The 23,212-nt window shown below is 38.1% G+C and overlaps 1 protein-coding gene across 2 annotated transcripts in view; it reads right to left on the bottom strand.

The window, feature by feature from the left end:
- The window catches only part of CCDC129 (coiled-coil domain containing 129), a 109,521-nt gene extending 103,982 nt beyond the window's left edge, over positions 1 to 5,539 (bottom strand). For both annotated transcript variants that reach the window (XM_018047120.1, XM_018047121.1), the window contains exon 1: positions 5,492 to 5,539. The gene's annotated coding sequence lies outside the window, so the exon portion shown is untranslated. The remainder of the gene's footprint in view (positions 1 to 5,491) is intronic.

The following is a 23,212-nucleotide window of genomic DNA, read 5'->3' as shown; positions in this document are numbered from 1 at the left end:
TCCTCTCTATCTATATGCTCTCCCTATAAGAGTGTGGCCTTAATAGCTACTTGTTAACTCCATAGTGTAAATACTGTTAAAGTTTTTACATTGTTTTATAAGTCTGCTTACACATCAGTTTAACCACCTTGAGTTTTTCTTCAGGACAGAGATCTTATCTCTCAAATCAAAATTATGTGAAAAAGATACTCAGCGTATGTTTGTTGAATGAATGAATGAATGACTGCCAACAAGGCACTGACAATATCAGAGAAAATCTGGTTATGAAATCATTAAGAATGGTTTAGCAGTTAAACGACTTAGCAGAAATAGGCGTACATAATCAGGTAATAGTGCACTATGGATCTGAATTTTAAAAGTGATAAAGTTTTATATGTATATTCATGTACATACATATGTGCATGTGCGTGCATGATCAGTCGTGTCTGACTCTTTTGTGACCCCATGGACTGTAGCCCACCAGGCTCCTCTGTCCATGGGTTGTCCAGGCAAGAATACTGGAGTGAATTGCCATTTCCTACTTCAAAATACACATATACACACATACATACATATAACATCACCATTTTGAAGCAGAATTTTCTGTCATCACTTGATGCCCCTTTCTGCCATTTTGACCAAAATTATCTGAGTAGATCCCTTTTTTAATGTTCTCTTATGAGCCTTCCAACAGCTAACAAGCAGATGAAAGATATTAATTCATCACCAGGAAAATAAAAATTATAATTAATCAGCAGATAGTTAATTTGTGTATGCTATTGGACATGCAGTTTCAAGTTTTCTTGGAATGTAACTTCTTCTTGCATAATATGAGAGAATTGGATGAGATGAGATAATTTCCTAAGTTGATTACTCAGTTTCTAGCCTCCGCATAGACTGATATTTGACCAATGGAGCTCTCATTTTTAAAATATTTTAAAGCTATATTCATCAAAACTATAAAAGTGAGAAGAATAAAACATTGTTCCTATTACTCATAAGTTTGGAAGACCACTCAAAAACTCAAACAACAAACCCAAGCCAGGAATGCCCTTCTGCTCTTCCTCCCTATCCAAGTATTAAAGTCCCACAAACACTTGTAAAGATTTCAAATGATTCAGTGAAGTAGAGGCAGAGCCTGGGGAATAGAGTGTTCTGTCAACACTCTGTTGGGAGGAACAAGCAGTCTGTGGATGACTTGTTCTGTGGGTGGTTTCCTCCCACCATGAAATATGCGAAGGGTGTTCACTCCTGCCATTTAGGAGCAAGCTGGATTTAAAGACAAGGCAGTTGTGCCCAAGTTGGAATCCAAAGTCAGTTCTCTTGGACTTGGAGTTTTCCTCTTTTGTTGGGGAAAATAATTAAAAGATTATTATTTCAAGAACCCTATACACAGCTTCCCAGAAACCTGAAATGACTTTGAGGCTGGTAAAGTTGGATCAATCATTCACCTACAGCTAGCTCTGTCTGTGCCAATCCCTTTTCAACTTCAAAGAGGTCTTCATTTCTCAGTGATTCCCTCTTTTTTCATCACTTCTAGTCTTGTCTTCTCAACATTTGCTTTGCCTCATCCTAGGGAGGGAGAATGAAAGCAGGTAGGGCACCTATGCTCTGCCTCAGGGCTTTCATTACAACACCATTGCAATCTAGGTTCCTTCACGTGCATTATATTCTGGTTGCACAGAATTACTTGCTGTTCTCAAAGGTGCCCTTGTCTCTGGTCCCACTGGGTGCACATCCTTCTACAGTTCAGCCCCTTCTCTTTAATGGGTACCATCTCACTGAGTTCAAACAGAACTTATTGTGCAGAACTTTTTCTCATATCGCTCTCCACTCCCAACCCAGCCTGCTTCTGAAACCACACCAACCTGTGTAACTCCTTACTGTAGCACTCTTCATACTTCTTTTAAGCAGTTTATTTACATTGCTGCCTTTTCCCACTCAGATAAATGGACTTCTGGGAAACAAAGACCGTGACTTACTCATTTTTGTATCCATGATATTTAGTCTAGAGCATGGATAATAGGTAATGAGCAATAACCACTTACTGAATGAATTAATACTTCTGACCCTGGACTCTGTCTTTGCTCAAAATCATGGGAATTGTGACTTACTCATCTTTGTAGTCTCCATCATTTCAGGCAAGGTGCTATACACTAGCAGTTGCTCATAAAGGCACATGATATAAATGAACTGTAAGTTAAATTCAATAATGACATCTACTAATTCAATTTAATATTTTACTATCTACTGTGTACAAAGAAATTTTGAGGAGCTTGTACTATAAGAAATATAGTATTTATTAACTAAATATCATGAAGCAGAAAATGCACTTTAAAAGAAGTACAATACAGCTGTTCACAAAAATTAAAAGAGGAAAATGTTCATTTAGGGGCATAAGAAAAGGCTTTTTTGAAGTGAAAATATTACTTCTGGCTCTTGAAGATGGGATAATGGGTAGGCAAGCATTGCAGACAAGTGGTTTAAAATACATGTAAACAATAATAACATAAATTTTACCAAAGGGCAATTACCTTGTGCCTTTGCAACAATTAAACAGATGTTCTTCAGTGTTAACTTACTAAAATTTTGTGTTGTCTTATCTGATGCTGTGATGATTAAGTTTATGTGTTGTCTTCACTGGGACACAAGATGCCCAAATATTCAGCTAATTATTATTTCTAGGTGTGTCTGTGAAGGTGTTTCCAAAAGAGACTATTAGCATTGGACTCAGTGGATTGAGAAATGCAGATTGTTCTCCCCACTGTGGATGAGTATCAGTCAATCTGTGGAGGGCCTGAATAGAAAAGGCAAAGAAAAAATTCTTTCTCTATGCCCGATTGATTGAGTTGGGACATGAATCTGCTCCTGCTTGGGAGCTGGGATTGACACCATTGGCACTCTTGCATCACAAGCTTCTGACTCTGGTTGGAACCTCACCACCGGTTTTCCTGGCTCTCCAACTGGCAGACAACAGATCATGGCACTTCTTAGGTTCCATTATTGTGTGAGCCAATTCCTTATAACAAACGTCTTGGTAGATAGATGGATAGATGCAGACACAGATATTTCTGTCTCTACAGGTATCTATGTCTGTATCTGTGTATCTGTCTATCTCTCTGTCTCTCTTCCATTTCATTTCTCCGGAGATCTCTGACCAACGCAGATATTTATTTCTCTGAAGAGTAGTTTTAGTTGGGCTCTATCACACTTTCCTCCCATCTACCTTGTTTTTATATGTATACAGTTTTATCTATTTCTGGCTGTGATGTGTCTGCAAGGCTGCGTGGGCTTTCTCTAGTTGTGGTGAGTGGAGGCTACTCTCTAGTGGCTGTGCACAGACTTATTGTGGTGGCTTTTCTTGTGGAGTATGGGCTCTTGGGCATGTGGGCTTCAGCAGTTGCAGCGCATGAGCTCTGTAGTTGCGGGCTATCGACACAGGCTCAATAGTTGTGGCACATGGGCTTAGTTGCTCCACGGTATGTGGGATCTTCCTGGACCAGGGATTAAACCCATGTCTCCTGCATTGGCGGGTGGATACTTAACCATGAGCCATCAGGGAAGCCCTGCCTTTCTTAATACCTTTGCAAAATGACAAGTCCCACAGTTTGCTTTAAGATCCTCAGGTGCATACATCTCAAATTTAAAAATACATTGTTATACAATAAAAGTTGCATCCTATTGCATATTTCATATTTCATTAGAAAAGTATCATGATGGTAAAGATCTTAATTACATAAATGAGCTGGTAGTGAAGACATCAAGATTTAAGCCAGCTCCTGTGTCTAAATTCCCTTTCCTTCCAGACTATTTACTGAGGCAAATTCTAGCAGTATTCTTTACTCTTCTGATATCATAGAGATCATCATCATTCTTCCTTTCCCACCGTGATCATAACCATAGAATCTCAGGAATGGAGCAAAGGGAGCAGATCCTATTCATTATAAACGGACTTAAGAAATGATCGTGATATTACAACTTTGCACCCATTGACTATGTTTGGAAGACAAAATCTTCCTGGATAAAATGTGCACATGCAGAAATAAGTTATGTATTCATTGTTAAAAATATTCTGCATTAATGCAGGAAGCCTTTATATTATTTTCTACAGTTGTATGTCAATATACAATTGTTTCTAAATTAAATATTAATTAAAAAGCAATGAACAAAAGAAAAATACAGTCCTAAACAAGTCATCAAAATAAATCTCAATAGCATTAAGGATTTAATGTGAAAACTGACATAATAAGAGTCCTAGAATAAACTATTGGTGAACATTTTCCTAATCTTAAGGTGGTAAAAGTCTAGAGAGAAATGAAACCAAAGGCAATGAAGGGAAATCATGATGGATTTGACCAGATAAAAATCTAAAGTTTACTCTATCAAACATAGTAGACATGTCAAAATGTTTACAAAATGCAAAAATACTTGCAGTATATGTGACATTAAGAGTTTTCATAACATTAACGTATGGCATGCAGTTAGAAATCAAAAGATATATACATGGAAGTAGAAGCAGTATAATAATCAGGCAGTTCAGAAACAGAAACTCTATGAATGACTAAAAATATAAAGGTAATAAATCTGACTAATATTCAAGAAAAATGAAAACTAAAAGGAGAATGAGGTACCATATTAGATTCTCAGATAGAATTCATTATAGTGAGAAGACCTGCCTCATTATGATTGTTTTTGACTGTTCCTTCTTCCTATTAAGGTTTGAATCCCAATAGTAAGTCATTTCCTAATATAGTATACATAGCAAGAAAATGATAATTAGGTGATCTTTCAATGAAACTTTAGAGCAAAAGGTTTGTAGTAAGAAAAATGAATACTCTTTTCTTGTCCTTATAAGTCTTCAGTTTTCATCCCTAAATCAAATAGTCTGGCTTAGCAACTAAATATACAAGGTGTTTTGTCACATTTAAATTTCAGATTAAAAATAAATAATGTTTAGCCTAAGAATGGATCCTGCATTATTTAGGACATATTCATACAAAAACAAATGGCTATTTATTTAAACTTGAAGCGTAACAGGGTGTCTGGCAAGCCTATCCCTGAATCAACTTTCTCTACTCTTGCAAAAGAAGTTTTCACTTCTATAGCAGTTTCCACTCATACCAAAAAAAGGTTGCATGGCCCGAGCACATTAGGCTCAGTTTTCATATTCACTGAATTCACTGATTAGATAAAAGCCAAAGGGTTTTGGCTTTATCCTAATGTATTAAATTTCCTTCACCATAGTAAGGAAGAAAAGAATCAGTAAAAATGACAAAAGATCCAAGATGCAGACAACAGATACAAAAGGAAGGAAATATAATTTCTGTATCTCATCTTATGAACATTGCTTGAAACAATATTCATGATACAGGAGAATAAGGTAACCATTTTGAGCCTACAGCATTCCCATCCCCTGTGTTTTAGACCTTTGTGTGTTAATGGCAGCCACCCAGGAAGTCACTGGGATGCAGAAATCATCCAGGCCAGAAACGATGCCAATTAGATTGCTTACCTTATTGCTAATAGTCTTTCTTCCCAGGAATTACCCAGTCACACAGCTGCAGGTAAAAAAAAAAAAAAAAGTTTCAGAACATGCCACAGCTGCCCTTTAATTCCTACTGAGAGAAAATGAGAACAGAAAAGTATTATCCCCTCCCCCACAGGCTGGAAACAAATAAATTATAAAAGTTACTATACCAGAAGAAAGGAGTCTCAGCAGAGAAGTGGCCCTTGGAGTTAGCTTGCTGTAGTCATTCTCAAAAAGTGTTTGGAGAGGTTTTGGATGCTTTCCTGGCTCCTTGAGCATCACAGCTTCTAACACTAACTAGTCTTTGTGACCACAGGACTGTGAGCTAGGTTTCTATTTGTGCCTATTTAAAAATAGTCATAGAAAGCCAGGATAGTCTGCTTGCCAAGATCCATGATCAAGGTGGGGATAAAGACACATAGTGATTCTCTTTACTCTCCCCTCTAAGGAAAGAAAGCAGCAAGAAAGTACTAGTGAGTAAAAGAAGTTATTAGTAAGATGTCCTGGACTCAAAAGAGTGTGTGGGGAATAGATACAATGGTTCCTGCTGCGTTTTTATTTCTATGACTCCTCTTGCTGTCCCTTTAATGCCCTCTGACCTGCTGACAGTGACATCAAGTCTGAATATAGGACTGGAAAGCACTTCACTGAGGAAGTAAAGCAAACTTGTCTTCATTTGGTTACCATGGTTATGGTACTGAGTGTTAACAACCTGATGATTTGCATTGCAAACCATCATTGGAAATGAGGACAGTGGAACTTGATATTCTGGGTGGAGAGGTTCAATTCTCAAGAACTTCTACTGGAAATTTTCAGAGCAAACAGAACATAAATATACACACATCCTCCCAAACCCATAAAGAGGACCAAATTCTAAGGGCTAACAGTCCGTCTTATCCTCCATGGTATTTCAGTATCTATGAAGTACTTTAGTTGAAAGATTAGACAATTTCATTATTGAAAGGTAAATAAGCACATTACCAGCCTCATTTTAAAAAATTAAATTTCACAGTCACATTCAGCATGCATTCTTGTGAAGGACATAATGCTAAAAGCATTTCCTAAAAATGATTCTATCCTTGAGTTATGCCTGCTAGCAAATATTCTTCATTTTGAAAAGCTGCATTAGCAGAGCTTTAAGTGATGGAAAAGACCATGTGCATTTCTAATTACATTTAATTTCAAACAAACAGGAGCCCCAATATGGTAAGGAAAGTGCTGAGGTTACAGAACAAGGTGACAGGGCCTCATCGAGTCTTCCCTGTCCCTCTGTGACAGCTAGTGAGGTTCCTCTGCAGAGCTCCTAGTATCTGTGAGTAGAATCTGAACACCCCTATAAACTGGTCTGAAACCTACCCTAGGAGAAACCCTTGTCTCTTCAGGTTCTCTCACCTCTCTACCACCAGCATCTGAGATATTTACTCTTAGAAGCTCAGGAGTCTCTAGAGACCTGAGATAATACCACAGCCTCCTTTTTCTCCTGTGGGCATCCACAACCCATTTAACCCTAAGAAGACCAGAAACATAGTCTTTGACAAAGGCTAACTTGCAAGGCATACTGTAACTGAACTATCATATCCAGAACTACACTTGGAAAATGAAGTCCATATTTTAAGTTCTCATTTTAATATAAGCGATTTTTAAATAAAAGTAGACATGTAATTGCATCCACATAGAAATAGTCAATTACTCATATTTTAGTTAGCCGTTAGTTATATATGGATTGTTTATGTAGATAACTTATTGGGAGGTTGAAGTACACAATGCATTGAAATCTGCATTAGAAATTAGGAGGCTAGGACTGGATCTTAACCAAGCTGCTACTAAAATGGTCCTGGGAAAATCAGTTCCTTTTCAGAGGCACAGTTAATTCAGAAAAATTATGTGTGCATCACTGAATTTTTTAAAGCATCTTTTGCATGAATTTTGGAGCCCAAGAAAATGAAGTCTGTCACTGTTTCCAATATTTCCCCAGCTATTTGTCATGAAGTGATGGGACCGGATGCCATGATCTTAGTTTTTTGAATGTTGAGTTTTAAGCCAGCTTTTTCACTCTCCTCTTTCACTTTCATCAAGGGGCTCTTTAGTTACCCTTCTCTTTCTGCCATAAGGGTGGTGTCATCTGCATATCGGAGGTTATTGATATTTAAATAAGATATCATCAGCTCAGTTCACTCGCTCAGTCATGTCTGACTCTTTGTGACCCCACGATCGCAGCATGTCAGACCTCCCTGTAGACACATCACCAACTCCCAGAGTTCATTCAAACTCATGTCCATTGAGTCGGTGATGCCATCCAGCCATCTCATCCTCTGTCGTCCCCTTCTCCTCCTGCCCCCAGTCCCTCCCAGCATCAGAGTCTTTTCCAATGAGTCAACTCTTCGCATGAGGTGACCAAAGTATTGGAGTTTCAGCTTTAACATCAGTTCTTCCAATGAACACCCAGGACTGATCTCCTTTAGAATGGACTGGTTGGATCTCCTTGCAGTCCAAGGGACTCTCAACAGTCTTCTCCAACACCACAGTTCAAAAGCATTGATTCTTCGGCACTCAGCTTTCTTCACAGTCCAACTCTCACATCCATACATGACCAATGGAAAAAGCATAGCCTTGACTAGATGGACCTTTGTTGGCAAAGTAATGTCTCTGCTTTTGAATATACTATCTAGTTTGCTCATAACTTTCCTTCTAAGGAGTAAGCGTCTTTTAATTCCATGGTTGCAGTCACCATCTGCAGTGATTTTCAAACTCCCCAAAATAAAGTCTAACACTGTTTCCACTGTTTCCTCACCTATTTCCCATGAAGTGATGGAACCAGATGCCATGATCTTCATTTTCTAAATGTTGAGCTTTAAGCCAACTTCTTCACTCTCCACTTTCACTTCCATCAAGAGGCTTTTGATTTCCTCTTCACTTTCTGCCATAAGGGTGGTGTCATCTGCATATCTGAGGTTATTGATATTTCTCCCTGCAATCTTGATTCCAGCTTGTGCTTCTTCCAGCCCAGCATTTCTCATGATGTACTCTGCATATAAGTTAAATAAGCAGGGTGACAATATACAGCCTTGACGTACTCCTTTTCCTCTTTGGAACCAGTCTGTTGTTCCATGTCCAGTTCTAACTGTTGCTTCCTGATCTGCATATAGGTTTCTCAAGAGGCAGGTCAGGTGGTCTGGTATTCCCATCTCTTTCAGAATTTTCCACAGTTTATTGTGATCCACACAGTCAAAGGCTTTGGCGTAGTCAATAAAGCAGAAATAGATGTTTCTCTGGAACTCTCTTGCCTTTTCAATGATCCAGCAGATGTTGGCAATTTGATCTCTGGTTCCTCTGCCTAAAAAACCAGCTTGAACATCTGGGAGTTCACGGTTCATATATTGCTGAAGCCTGGCTTGGAGAATTTTGAGCATTACTTTACTAGCGTGTGAGATGAGTGCAATTGTGCAGTAGTTTGAGCATTCTTTGGCATTGCCTTTCTTTGGGATTGGAATGAAAACTGGCTTTTTCCAGTCCTGTGTCCACTGCTGAGTTTTCCAAATTTGCTGGCATATTGAGTGCAGCACTTTGACAGCATCATCTTTCAGGATTTGAAATAGCTCAACTGGAATTCCATCACCTCCACTAGCTTTGTTTGTAGTGATGCTTTCTAAGGTCCTTTTGACTTCACATTCCAGGATATCTGGCTCTAGGTGAGTGATCACACCATCATGATTATCTGGGTCGTGAAGCTCTTTTTTGTACAGTTCTTCTGTGTATTCTTGCCACGTCTTCTTAATATCTTCTGCTTCTGTTAGGTCCATACTAGTTCTGTCCTTTTTTGAGCCCACATTTTCCCATGGGATCTCTAATTTTCTTGAAGAGATCTCTAGTCTTTCCCATTCTGTTGTTTTCCTCTATTTCTTTGCAATTTGGAAGTGGTCAACAGGAGATGGCAAGAGTGAACGTCAACATTCTAAGAATCAGCAAACTAAAATGGACTGGAATGGGTGAATTTAACTCAGATGACCATTATATCTACTACTGTGGGCAGGAATCCCTTAGAAGAAATGGAATAGCCATCATGGTCAACAAAAGAGTCTGAAATGCAGTACTTGGATGCAATCTCAAAAATAACAGAATGATCTCTGTTCGTTTCCAAGGCAAACCATCCAATATTATGGTAATCCAAGCCTATGCCCCAACAAGGAATGCTGAAGAAGCTGAAATTGAACAGTTCTATGAAGACCTACAAGACCTTTTAGAACTCACACCCCAAAAAGATGTCCTTTTCATTATAGGGGACTGGAATGCAAAACTAGGAAGTCAAGAAACACCTGGAGTAACAGGCAAATTTGGTCTTGGAGTACGGAATGAAGCAGGGCAAAGGCTAATAGAGTTTTGCCAAGAGAATGCACTGGTCATAGCAAACACCCTCTTCCAACAACACAAGAGAAGATATCATAGACTATATCAAAATATGTGAAACAGTGGGGAAATTGATAGCCAGTGCACTGCTACTCTAAGAACAGTTTTCCAAATAAACACTTTCCTTCCAGTTCTGTTTCCCAGCATGCGAATAATATCTTCCTTAGTAAAAAGAAATAGTTAAAGCTGAATTAGCTCACTGTCTAAGGAAGTAGGCAATAAAGTAAATCAAAATGACAATTGAGTTACTAAGTTTAGAGGGGTAAAAGCATAGGGTTTTATGGGATCTCATAGTTAGAACCCTCATCTCATCATTGAGGGTTTGGAAAAAACCATCCTGGAAAATATAGAGTCTAAGCTTGATTCTAGGGGAGAATACAAGTCAGTATTCACAAGAAGTGAAGCGAAAGGGGGTGTTCCAATTAGTAGGGAGATGAGGGTAGGGGAAAAAATGAGATTGACAAAGTTAATGTCATGAATTTTCTGTATTTTCAATAAATATATAATTCTCATAACTGATCTCTTTGGAAATCCTGTGACACAATGGCAGGGACAGGGGAAGTGAGACCCAGAAAACTACGTCATTTGACAATATCACAAAATGATTTTTTGATATATTAGACATTAGAATGAAGGTGTCAGGAATTTCTTACCTAAATTCTTCTACCATTGAGATGTCATCCTAGGAAAATAGGCTAAAAGAAGAGATACAAGTTTAATGTCTCTCCAATTAAATGAATTCATTTATAGTCCCATTTGTCTGGAGTAGTCCTCTTAAGGGTGTCAGTAAATAAATGCAAGCCCCTATACTCTGCACGGGAAGGGGAGATGGAGGGTGATCCAGGGAAAGGGAACAGCATATGCAACGGTCTGGGGGCAAGAGAGAAAATAGTATCACTGAAGAGTTGCAAGAGTCTAAGTATGGCTACTGCAGTCCATGGGGTCATAAAGAATTGGACATAACTTAGCGACTGAACAACAACAACAACTGAATAACATATAGAGTCAATGTCAAGTGATACAGATGAGAAAAGGAGTAACCAAATCATAAAGGATTTTGGACTCTATTAAGAGGTTTGCACTTAATTCTGAGAGTAGTGGAGAAGTGACACGATCAGATTTATATTATAAAAAGTTCCTCTAGTTTTAATATGGAGAATGGAATGAATGGAAGGAACATGAATGAAGACATGAGGCTGGGGACCAGGTGAGAAATATTAATGACCACAGCCATGGCCCAGAGTTAGAGATAAAGACATGAGTTACTTTAGAACCGTGTGGGAGGGGAAAAAAAAAAAATCAGCAGGTCTTATTAACTGTTCTACAAAGTGAGGAAAGACAGTGGTCAAAGATTTTTCTCAGATTTCCAACTTGGTCAACTGGTCAGTATCATTTCACGTAGTGAGCAGGGATTACAGAAGGATGTTTACGATTATAAACGGATCTAGCGTGTTTTGTTTTGCAAATGTAGAGTTTGGGGTTCCTGTGGAAACACCGAAGAAAAGTATCAGTATGCAGTTTGAACTACATGAGTCTAGTGTTCAGTAATGAAGTCTGCGTTCACGTGCGTCTTCAGTCACAAAAAAGCTTCTAATTGAAGCCAAAGTGACAGGTGAGTTCACTACAGGAAGGAGTGCGGAGTGAGAGGAGGTCCAAACCGAGAAGAGTGTCAAAATCGGAAGTGGGCTTGTAAGCGCTGGAGAACTGAGACCTTTGATCTACTTGAGAAGCCAAACTATAATCATCAGGCTGCTTGATAAGTCTAGATTAGAGTCAGTTGTATTGCTGAAATGTCTAATGGGTTTGAACTATTGAATATTAAAGGGAGACAGGACAGAGATTTGAGACTTTTGATTCAAGGGTTCTCAAACCTGAATGTGCATGGAAGTCTCTAGTGCCAGAGATTTTAGTCAGTAGGTCTGGGATGGGATGAGAAAATCTGCCCTTTTAAATTCTCCAAAGCAACTCTGATGTAGCGAGTCCGAAAGGGCAGCATTTCAGAATCATTGTTTCTGGTTAGTGCATCTTTTCTCCTGATTGGTGCTTCTTGACATTGCTCCTCTACTCACAAATACTCACCCTCTATTACTAAACATTAAAAGATATATTGATTGTTGAACTGTACATGGAGCTTGTGTTTTCTAGTATGTTTTCAGCTCTTCGGGAATGTTCCCACTTTTACTTTTTCCACTTATATCCTGTGAAAATGTCTCTTACAGAGAACATGTTAGTGATGATGGTGGTGATGGTTTTTAATGATCAGAGACACACCCTGGGAGAGGGAGATAGAGTTTCAGCCTCCCTAGAATCTCATCAGACCCACATTCTTTACTAGGACTAATTGAGTGTTTCTGATCCTCTAAAAAGGATTATGTCAGCACGAATTCAAAGGTATACCCATTCTCATTTCAGCTGAGTCCTTCCCATATAGGAATTCTGTACATAACCATGGTGACAAAAATAAGATGATGATAATGATAGCTCTCCTTTATCATTGACTTGTGCCAAATCCCACACTAAAAGTTGTACATTTTCTTACTTGGTGTAAGTTATTATTATTTATACTTCATAGATGAGTAAACTGATGTTCACAGATATTAAACAACTTGTCCCCAGCCACACAAGTCATAATGAATAGAGCCAGGAGTCAGGCAAAGTTAGACCTATCTGACTTCCAAATCCATATGGTTAACAATATATTCTAAGCACTCAAAAAAAATTGCTCCTATATACTTTCCAAATGGTTAGTTCAGAAAAAGAGAGCTTTTTTTTTCCCCAGAGCTGTCAGAATCTTTCTTGGTTTTCCAATTATTTTAAATAAAAAGGAAGTAGATTTAGCCCAGTTATTCTGTGTCCAGCAATTTAAGTCAGAGAACTGGTTATCATGTGTGTTGCAAGAGTTTCTCAGCAGGTCCAAGAACCCCAGCTAAACACAGATGAGAGCTAAAGGTAGGCTTTCCTTCCATTTACATTGATGCAAAGACACTCAGGCTCAATGTTTTCTGAATATTCCCAATGAGCCAGAAACGTACTAGAAAATACAAGCTCCATGTGCCCTTCAACTAAATGATGATTAGGATGATTTATAGGTTAATAAGCTACAAAAATAAATGAGAGGTAATTCTTTCCTATAATCTTTAGTAGATAATATGATAAATTGAGATGCTAAATGCATATCATGAGATTAACTGACCCCAAATAGCTCCATGTTCCAAATAACTCTCAGTTTCCAGTAGATGGGCGTTAAGGTGGCGCTTTACTTCCTGAGATCTCTAATTAAGCTTGTACTGTAATTTAACCCTTTGAGTTAGGTTTGTCACACCTTGCATGTGCACAAATATTGGTATTCATGCTTATCACAACAAACCCTGGTCAGTTCAGTCTTTCTAGTAAAGAGCCAAATCAAATGCCGTCTCCACCAGAAATGGGACTCCCCGATATTATTTTTATTTTGCTTATGCTCGTCACGGAGCACCTATCATCATGTGCCTGCTATTAGACCTCTGATTCTCGAATGGAACTGACTTTGCCCCCAAGGGGGCCTTTGACAATGTCTGAAGACATCTGTAGTTGTCACAGTGGGATGAAGGATGCTACTATTGTCTCATGGGCAGAGGCCAAGGATAGTGTTGTGCGTGTTGTAATACAAAGAACTGTTCGGTCCCAAACTTCAAGAGCATTGAGACTGAAAAAACTCTGTAGGACAAAGGAAAGACATAAATTGCTTAGGACTTAGAGTCACAGGTGCTTAGTTCAGCTCTGGCTCCGGTATTTACTACCTATGAGACACTGGGCAGGTCTTAATTTCTGAATCTGAATATTCTCATCAGTAAAATATAGATACATATTTTACAGATGCTCCCCTTACAGAAATGTAGTAGGGTTCACAGCAATAATGCCTTAAAAATGGCCTATAGACTGAATACAATTGCCATTAGATGCACTGAGCTTGTATTTATAATGATGATTGTAATAGTAATAACTGTGCAGGCAATTTGGATACATAGGTCTAGAGCTCAGTCATGAAATCTAGGCTGAATTTCAAATTGAACTAGAATCTCACTCATTTTAATTTCATCTCAATGAGTATTTATTGCACAGGATCTCTGGGCTGGCATTCTTCTAGGTACTATAGATATAAAAATGAGATATTCTCCTTGAATTAAGGGACTCTATTTTAGGATGGAAATAGAGTCATAAACAAAAATTATAATACCATGTAAAATAACCTAAGATAACAGAGGATAGGTGAATAAAGTTTTTTAGAAGCAGAGCAATTCAAGATATATTTTAAAAGTTTATGGGCTGCATTAGTACTGGCAACAAAAAACTTTCTTTACTACCTCTCTTCACTGATCCCCATGGGGGAAAATATACATTCTTATGACTTAGATTACACACTCTACAGAGTAGCTAAAAGTCAATAAGGAACTGAAATTGCTTTTTAACAATGATTACGTTAAATCTGACTATATAGAAAAGTAACAAAAAGGAGGCAGTTCTCTAATCTTTAATCCTGAAATGAGACCACTAGTCAAGACTCAAAACAGTAGCATATATTGTAAACTGCTCATTGCTGTAATTGAGGTATAAAATGTTCTCAGAATGCAAATGAATGATATTCGGGGTAAGTTATCTAGGACAGTTCAGGTAGCTGGACAGTATTCCCAGTTACTTTGTTCATAGGAAATAACTGCTCAGTAAATGTCTGATAAACTGAACAGGATTCCTTGATAGTTGTAGTGGGCACTGACTTTTCCCCTTTCGCTACCACACTTTGGATTGGAAGTGCAAAGTTGCTTCAGTCGTGTCCAACTCTAGGCGATCCTATGTATTGGGGTCCGCCAGGCTTCTCTGTGGGATTGTCCAGGCAAGAATACTTGAGTGGGCTGCCTTCTCCTCCATCAGGGGATCTTCCCGACCCAGGAATCAAACCTGCACCTCTTACGTCTCCTGCATTGGCAGGCGGGCTCTTTACTATTAGCACCACATGGGAAGCCCCTTGATTAGGAAACAGAATATCTAATATCCCGCGACATCTCACTGAAAACAGTGAGTGTACTCATCTTGTCTATACACTGTTGTGGGTACTTAACAATTTTGGCATTACTGAATAGTTACTATATTACTAACATGTACTTCCTAGACTGTCCATTGTAATTTCCCTTTCATGGATCTGTTAACCCAGAAACTACTCAGTATTGCCTATGCTAATGGCTCCAAGCCGTTTTAATCCAAAGGGCTCCTCAGTGGTTCAAGAAGAACCAACACAATTACAGCTACCATTTACGTCAGAAAACCTCATAGAGTTAGTAAGTAAAAAGCTCTACTATTCCACACTATGAACAGAGTGAATATGGCACACTTGGGCAGCATCTAAGATCTTTCAAGAATGAAGTCCAGGAGAATCTCTCCCATTTTTGAGAGCTTTACTTTCAGGAAACCCAATAGATCCTCACAATGAAGATGTAAGAAAGAGAAGGAGACATAGGGCAAGAGTAATCATTGTGAAATATTAATATGACCAGATCCTTCTCCATAACAAAGAGCTGTTCTCCAAGAGAAAATGTTTTGCCAGAACCTTACCCCTGTTGTGGAAGAACATTCCTCCTATTACAGACCGCTTTAGATTTCTTGTCTCATTTAAGAAAAAGCATGGTCAATTGGGGTCAGTACTTCAAGGAAATAGATTGGGAATGCTTCTTCCAGGCATGACAATAGGGCAGGAGGGAAGAAGCTATATGACTGGAGAAACATTTGTGAAAGTCTCAACCCCAACCACTGAGTCTCAGCCTCAGTGTTTTAGAGGCCCACTAAAACACTGAGATCTAATCAAAAGATTGCAGAAGGCATTCTCTTTCCCACATTCTACTCACACACCAGCAGAGTTCTGATATAATAGTAGTGGATTACAGCTGAAAGATCTATAATCTCTTTTTCCCTCTCTTCTCTTTCTCTCTCTTTCTGAGGAGTACTTGGGGAAAACCAAAGTTAAGATGAAGATGGGAGATAAAAACCAGGACACTAGAGGAATTTGAAAGCCTCTGGCATCCATAGCCATGGCTGACATTTAATATAAACCAATCTCTGGTCAGATTAGCATAAATTCTTATAATAAAGGCCATTTGCTTCAGTTCTTATTATCTGATTCAACATGTGTGACTTTCAACAACAAAAATTTACAAAGCAAGAAAAAATACTGTATAAAGAGGTGAAACAATTATCAGATCCAAACTCAACTATGACACAGATGTTGGCATTATCAGATGAGAAATGTAACATAACTAAGATTAATGTTAAAGGTTTAATGGAAAAAGTATACATCATGCAAGAAAAGATGGGTAATATAAGCAGAGAAAGGGAAACTAAGAAAAATATAAAGAAAGTCTAGAAATAACAAATGTTATAACAAAAATGAAGAATACATTTAACTTAGATTAGTTAAAAATGGGTAGTAGAAGCACTATGGAAACCACACAGTATGTTTTCAAATAAGTATACAGGGTGTGCTAAGAGAGAAAAGAGAATAGAGTCATAGAAGTTGACAGTAAAACCAGAACAACAACAAAAAAAACGGGGAAAAATGAAACAAATCACAAATACAATAGAAAACAATTGCAAACCCAGTAGGCATAACATGGAGACATTATTCCAATTATATCAATAACCACTTTAAATGTAACTGCTTGAAATACAGTAATTAAAAGACAGAAATTGTCAGAGTGGGTTCAAAAAAAATGTTAAAAAAACTCCAAATTTGATGTTTATTAAAAATCCTTTTTAAATACAAACACTCAAATAGATTAAAAGTAAAGGGGATGGAGAAACATACACCACAATAATCAAAAGAAAACTGGATTAGTTACATTCATTACAAACAAAGCTGACTTTAGAAAAGGAAGATTAGCAGGGATTAAATTTGGCATTATGTGATGACAAAGGTATAAATTCTCCAGTTGGTTGTTGTCGGTCGTGTGTGTTTTCAGTTGTGTCCGACTCTTTGTGACCCCCATAGACTGTAGCCCACTGGACTCCTCTGTCCATGGGATTTTCCAGGCAATAATACTGGAGTGGGTTGCCTTCCTCCAGGGGATCTTCCCGACCCAGGGGTTGAACCTGCATCTCCTGCATTGCAGGTGGATGCTTTACCACTAAGCCACTGGGGAAGCCAAATTCTCCAGAAGACACAGCAATTCTAAATGTGTATGTGTAACAGAAAACAAATCTGACTCCATATTGATCTATTCCTTTAGTTCTAACCTTTGTGCTCTGTTGCCTGTGCTTAGTCATACTGGCTCTGCACCTTTATTTCATCAAACAGTAAACTAATGTTGCCTACAGCAACACTTTCTCAAAGCTCTGCCTTCCAGCCTTGACATTTAAAGGCATGTATGTGCTTAGTCCAGAGAAGGCAATGGCAGCCCACTCCAGTACTCTTGCCTGGAAAATCCTATAGACGGAGGAGCCTGGAAGGCTGAAGTCCATGGGGTCGCTGAGGGTCGGACATGACTGAGCAACTTCACTTTCACTTTTCACTTTCATGCATTGGAGAAGGAAATGGCAACCCACTCCAGTGTTCTTGCCTGGAGAATCCCAGGGACGGGGAGCCTGGTGGGCTGCCGTCTCTGGGGTCGCGCAGAGTCGGACACGAATGAAGCGACTTAGCAGCAGCAGCATGTGCTTAGTCGCTCAGTCATGTAAGAATCTTTGCGACCCTATGGACTGTAGCCTGCCAGGCTCCTCTGTCCATGGGGATTCTCCAGGCAAGAATACTGGAGTGGGTTGCTATACCCTCCTCCAGCGGATCTTCTCAACCAGGAATCGAACCCAGGTCTACCGCACTGCATAACTCTTTTCATACACATCTAATGATGATAAGTTGCAAACCAGAAAATAACACTCATCTTTTTGACGGTTTACAGGAATGTTATGATCAGATGTATGTCGACAACTGCAAGAACAATTATCACATCTCCTCCAGAGTCTGGCAGGCACCAAGAGGTCTGAGATAACCAGCCACACCTTTAGTATAAAAGAAGCCTGACTTCTAACCCAGTGGGATGGTTCAATAGTCTACCACCTTCTCTGCCTGCTGCTTTCTCTAATAAAATCATTAATCCTTTGCCCCAACAACTTATCTCTTAATTTATTGGCCTGTTAAGCAGTGAGGAGTATATTCTTGGACTGGGCAGCTTATACACTTAACACAAGAGTGTAGACACACTTGAGATGAACACTAATATAACTGAAAGGAGAAACAGGCATACCCACTATTGTAACTGGAGACTTCACCACCCCTCTTTAAGTAACTGATACACAAAACAGGTAGAGAATCAGTGAAGACACTTATACTATTAACCAACTATTAGCCAACTTGATCCTGTTGAAATGCATAAAAAATTTCATTCAACTATAGGAGAATAAACATTCTTCTCAAGCTCACAAAGAACATTCAACAAAGTTGATTGCATTCTGGGCCATAAAATGTACCTTAATAAGTTTATAAAACTAGAAATCACAAAGCTATGTTTTCATGTTGCAGTAGAATCAAACTAGACATCAGTAACAGAAAAATAACCATCAAATCTCAAAATATTTGGAGATTAAATAACACGAGTTAAATGAGAAATCTTAAGATAAGTTTAAAAATATTTTAAACTAAATGAAAATAAAACCTATCACAATTATCAAAATTTGTCAGATGTATCAAAAGGAGTGCTTAAAAGGAAATTTATAGTATTAATGCATATTTTAGAAAATAATAAAGATCTAAAACCTATAACCTATGCAATATAAGCTTAAAGCAAGCAGAAGAAAGTACAATAATAAAAATAAGAGCAAAAAATCAATGAAACTTAAAAATAAGAAAACAATAGAAAAAAATCCATGAAACCAAAAAACTGGTTATTTGAAAAGATCAATAAAAGGGATGACTCCTTAGCTTGGCTAAGTGAAAATAAAAGGGAAAAGAAACAAACAATGTGGGAGCCAGGTTTCTCACAGTTGGAGTGGAAATTTACAAATAAACAAGGGGAAGAGGCTAGAACAATCCAGGTGGTAATGGATTAGAGTTGAGGACATCAGTATTAACTCACGATTAGCTTAACATACATACAGATGGTTACGTATGGAAATATTTATAGCTATGTTTATATGGATGAGTTAGCATACATATATATATATATATATATATTTCCTCTCTCTGTCAGATGAGAGGGTCTAGAAACAAAACACCCAATAGTAATAAACTTGCATATGCATAGTACCCCGAACTTGGTTTCTAATATTCTTCTGTGAAAGGAACCAACGCAGCTTGAGAGATGGCTGGACTATAAATGATAAACTCGTAACATCTTAAAGTAAGGGAGTGCTAAATACACACACACACACACACACACGCACACTATGATGTAATATGTCAAAGAGATACAAAAGCCAGCTGGAAAAGCTCTTATTAATCAATAAAAGAACACAATTAAAAACAATATTGAATAATAATCCCAAATCTAAAATAAATGTCCATGAATCCATACTGATACAAAAGAGTGATTACTTAAATAAATAATTCTTGGAGAGTAGACAAATCTCCCATGCAGAACTCCAAATAATTTATTTAGCTACTGTACCATCTAAATTTTACTCCTTCGATATGGGGTTAACATAGTGACTTCTTCTAAATAATAAAGTATAGTAAGGTGAGAGGGAGTAACTTTACAGAAAAGAAACCTGAAAAGCAATACGTGAACCAGGTGATCAAGTCATGTCATCAAAAGGACATTAGCAGTCGTGGCATGTTGATATTTGGAGAAGGCAATGGCACCCCACTCCAGTGCTCTTGCCTGGAAAATCCCATGGACAGAGGAGCCGGTTGGGCTGCAGTCCATGGGGTCACTAAGAGTCAGACACAACTGAGCGACTTCACTTTCAATTTTCACTTTTATACATTGGAGAAGGAAATGGAAACCCACTCCAGTGTTCTTGCCTGGAGAAACCCAGGGACGGGGGAGCCTGGTGGGCTGCTGTCTATGGGGTCGCACAGAGTCGGACACGACTGAAGTGACTTAGCAGTAGCAGCAGCATGTTGATATTAACTGCTTGCACCCTTGATGCGATGTGACGAGAATGCTACTTTAACTCTGTGACCTTCCTCCCTCACACCCATAACTCCAGCCTGGTTATAAGAAAAACACGAGACAGATTTCAACAGAGTTGACATTCTACAAAATATTTGATAAATATTCTTCAAAAATGTCAACGTCATCAAAAACAAGAAAGTCAGAAATCCTAACAGTTAAGAGGAGACACAGAAGATATGAAAACTAAATGTAATGTGGTATCTTGGATTGGATAATGGCACAGAGAAAGAATATTAGGTAAAACTAAGGAAACAAAGGTAGGGACTGTGATTAATAATGATGAATCTATATTTATTTATTAATTGTAATAAATTACTTTATTAATGTAAGATATTAACAATAGAGCAAAGAGGATATGATGAATTCTTAGTACTATCTTTGCATTTTTCTGTGTATCTTAAATTATTTAAAAATTTATTAAAATTATTTATTTGGCAGTTGGACAAGATGGTACTCAGTATATTTATTTTAACCCTCATATTCAGTGATTTTGAAATAAGTGACAAATAGCAGAAGGATGCATATATATCCATTAAAATTATACATATATTGAGAGGGACAAACCAGAAATACGTATATATTGCATAGTTGTGTGGATATATCTATGTAGCTCTAACATTACTATATATTTTAGGATGTATAAGACAATGCGAAGAGTAGTTATCTCTGCTAGCGGGGAGCTGCTGTATAACATAGGAAGCCCAGCTCGGTACTCTGTGACAACACAGAGAGGTGGAATGGCAGGGAAAGGGAGACTCAAGAGGAAGGGGACATATATATAATTATGACTGATTCGTGTTGAGGTACAGCAGAGACCTCTATAGCATTTTAAAGCAATTATTCTCCAATTGAAAAGAAAAAGTAGTTCTCTCCGGATGATATGATTATGGACAATTTTTACTGTCTTCATTTTATTGATAGTATTTTAAAAACAACCAACCAAGGACCAATTGTTTTTGTAAAATAAAAACAAGCCAATAAAAGCTTTTATTTTAAAAATCAATGAATATCCATGATGAATGATGCCTATCTGGTCTATGTGCCCTTCCTTCAACCTAGCCAGTTCTTGATGCTTATTTCTATCATTGTATTTATAAAATATTATGTATTTATTTTATTTGTCTGTCTTCCTTCCTAGATTATTCAATTCTTAAGGACAAAAAGATTTGTCACTTCTGTATTGCTACTGTCTAGTACAAAGCCTGGTATATTGTTCATTTAGGGGCATAGGCAGAGGGCAATGCAATGGGAAATCTTGGGCAAGTAACTGAAGTAACTGATTCAGTTTTCTCATATGCAAAATGAGGAATCTGGGCTACTTCCATCTCTGGGGTTCCTTCCAGATCTAAGATTCAACATCCTCTACCCATCTCAATGAATTAGGCATAATTTCACAAAATAAGAACTCCAGGGAAATTACTTTACTTGCCCAACACTTCTTTTGCATCTTCTGGAAGATAATGGAAGATTGAGATTCAAGAAATGTCTGCTCAGTGGGAATTGGTTCAGAAAGCCTTTTCACTGTAGGTTTTAAATAATTTATTATTTGTAGTTAAATTTGTCCTTGAAAATTGACAAAGGTTTGAACAAATTAGAGTGGTTAAACTGTGGAAGGATTAAATACGAGGATAATTATTTCATTAAGGCCATACTGAAATTATTCTTTAAAAAATTTCTGTAATATGCAGAAAATACTCTGTGTGATGAAGCAAGGATATTGCTATATGTGTGTCATTCTGATTAAATTGTTGCCTCCTTGGACCTGAGATTAAGGAAGAATGATGAAAAAGGACAAGTCACTTGCACATCTTGAAGTCAAATCCTGAGACCCTTCCAACATCAGTGGTTCTGCCATCTCTTACTCAGCATCATTCTCCAGTTTTCCCACTCTGTTTCCCACTGACACAGATCCCGTGAAACATCAAGTCCATCTAGAAGAGCCAATTACCTTTAGTTTTAGTTTCGTTTTGTTTTAGTTTCGAGCTGCAACAAATTACTACAAGTTCAGTAGCTTAAGACAGTGCAAATTATAATATCTTAAAATTCTAGAGGTCAGAAACCCAAAACGGGCCTTGCTGGGCTAAATTAAAGGGTTAACAAGTCTGTGTTCCTTTCTGAGGGCTCTTGAGAAGAATCCATTTCCTGCCTTTTCCAGTTTGTAGAGGTTACCCACATTCCTCCAGTCCTGGCTCCTTCCTCCGGCTTCAGCACAGCACCTTCCAATCTCTCCCTGATACTGACATTCTATTCATGTCATCACCTCTCCTATCCTGACTCTGACATTCCGCCCTTTCTCCGATAAGGGAGTTCACATGTTGGGGCCACCCAGATAATCCCAGATAACCTCCCCACCTCAGATCCCTAATTTATTCACATCTACAAAGTCTCTTGATCTGTAAGAAAACACATTGACAACTTTGGGATGAGGACCATTTTTCTGTCTGCCATGTATATGCTTTTCTCTCATTATCCAACAGAGTGGTCACCTCTATCCAACAATCGGAGAGAGGGGCAAACAGAAGGCATATGTACATGTGTATGTGTGTGTGTATACATATATATATATATATATATATATAAAGTAATTGTATGTATATGCTGATACATAAATATATATACAATTTGGCCTTGGAATGCAGAATGAAGCAGGGCAAAGACTAATTGAGTTTTGCCAAGAGAATGCACTGGTCATAACAAAGACCCTCTTCCAACAACACAAGAGAAGACTCTACACGTGGACAGTCAACATCGAAATCAGATTGATTATATTCTTTGCAGCCAAAGATGGAGAAGCTCTATACAGTCAACAAAAACAGGACCAGGAGCTGACTATGGCTTGGATCATGAACTCCTTATTAACAAATTCAGATTGAACTTGAAGAAAGTAGGGAAAACCACTAGACCATTCAGGTATGACCTAAATCAAATCTCTTATGATTATACAGTGGAAGTGAGAAATAGATTAAAGGGCCTAGATCTGATAGATAGAGTGCCTGATGAACTATGGATGGAGGTTCATGACATTGTACAGGAGACAGGGATCAAGACCATCCCCATGGAAAAGAAATGCAAAAAAGCAAAATGGCTGTCTGGGGAGGCCTTACAAATAGCTGTGAAAAGAAGAGAAGCAAAAAGCAAAGGAGAAAAGGAAAGATATAAGCATCTG

The sequence above is a fragment of the Capra hircus genome, chromosome 4, assembly GCF_001704415.2.
Source record: "Capra hircus breed San Clemente chromosome 4, ASM170441v1, whole genome shotgun sequence".
Lineage (NCBI taxonomy): Eukaryota > Metazoa > Chordata > Mammalia > Artiodactyla > Bovidae > Capra > Capra hircus.
Note: the sequence above shows the minus strand (reverse complement) of the source record. Positions and strands in the feature narration are given on the sequence as shown.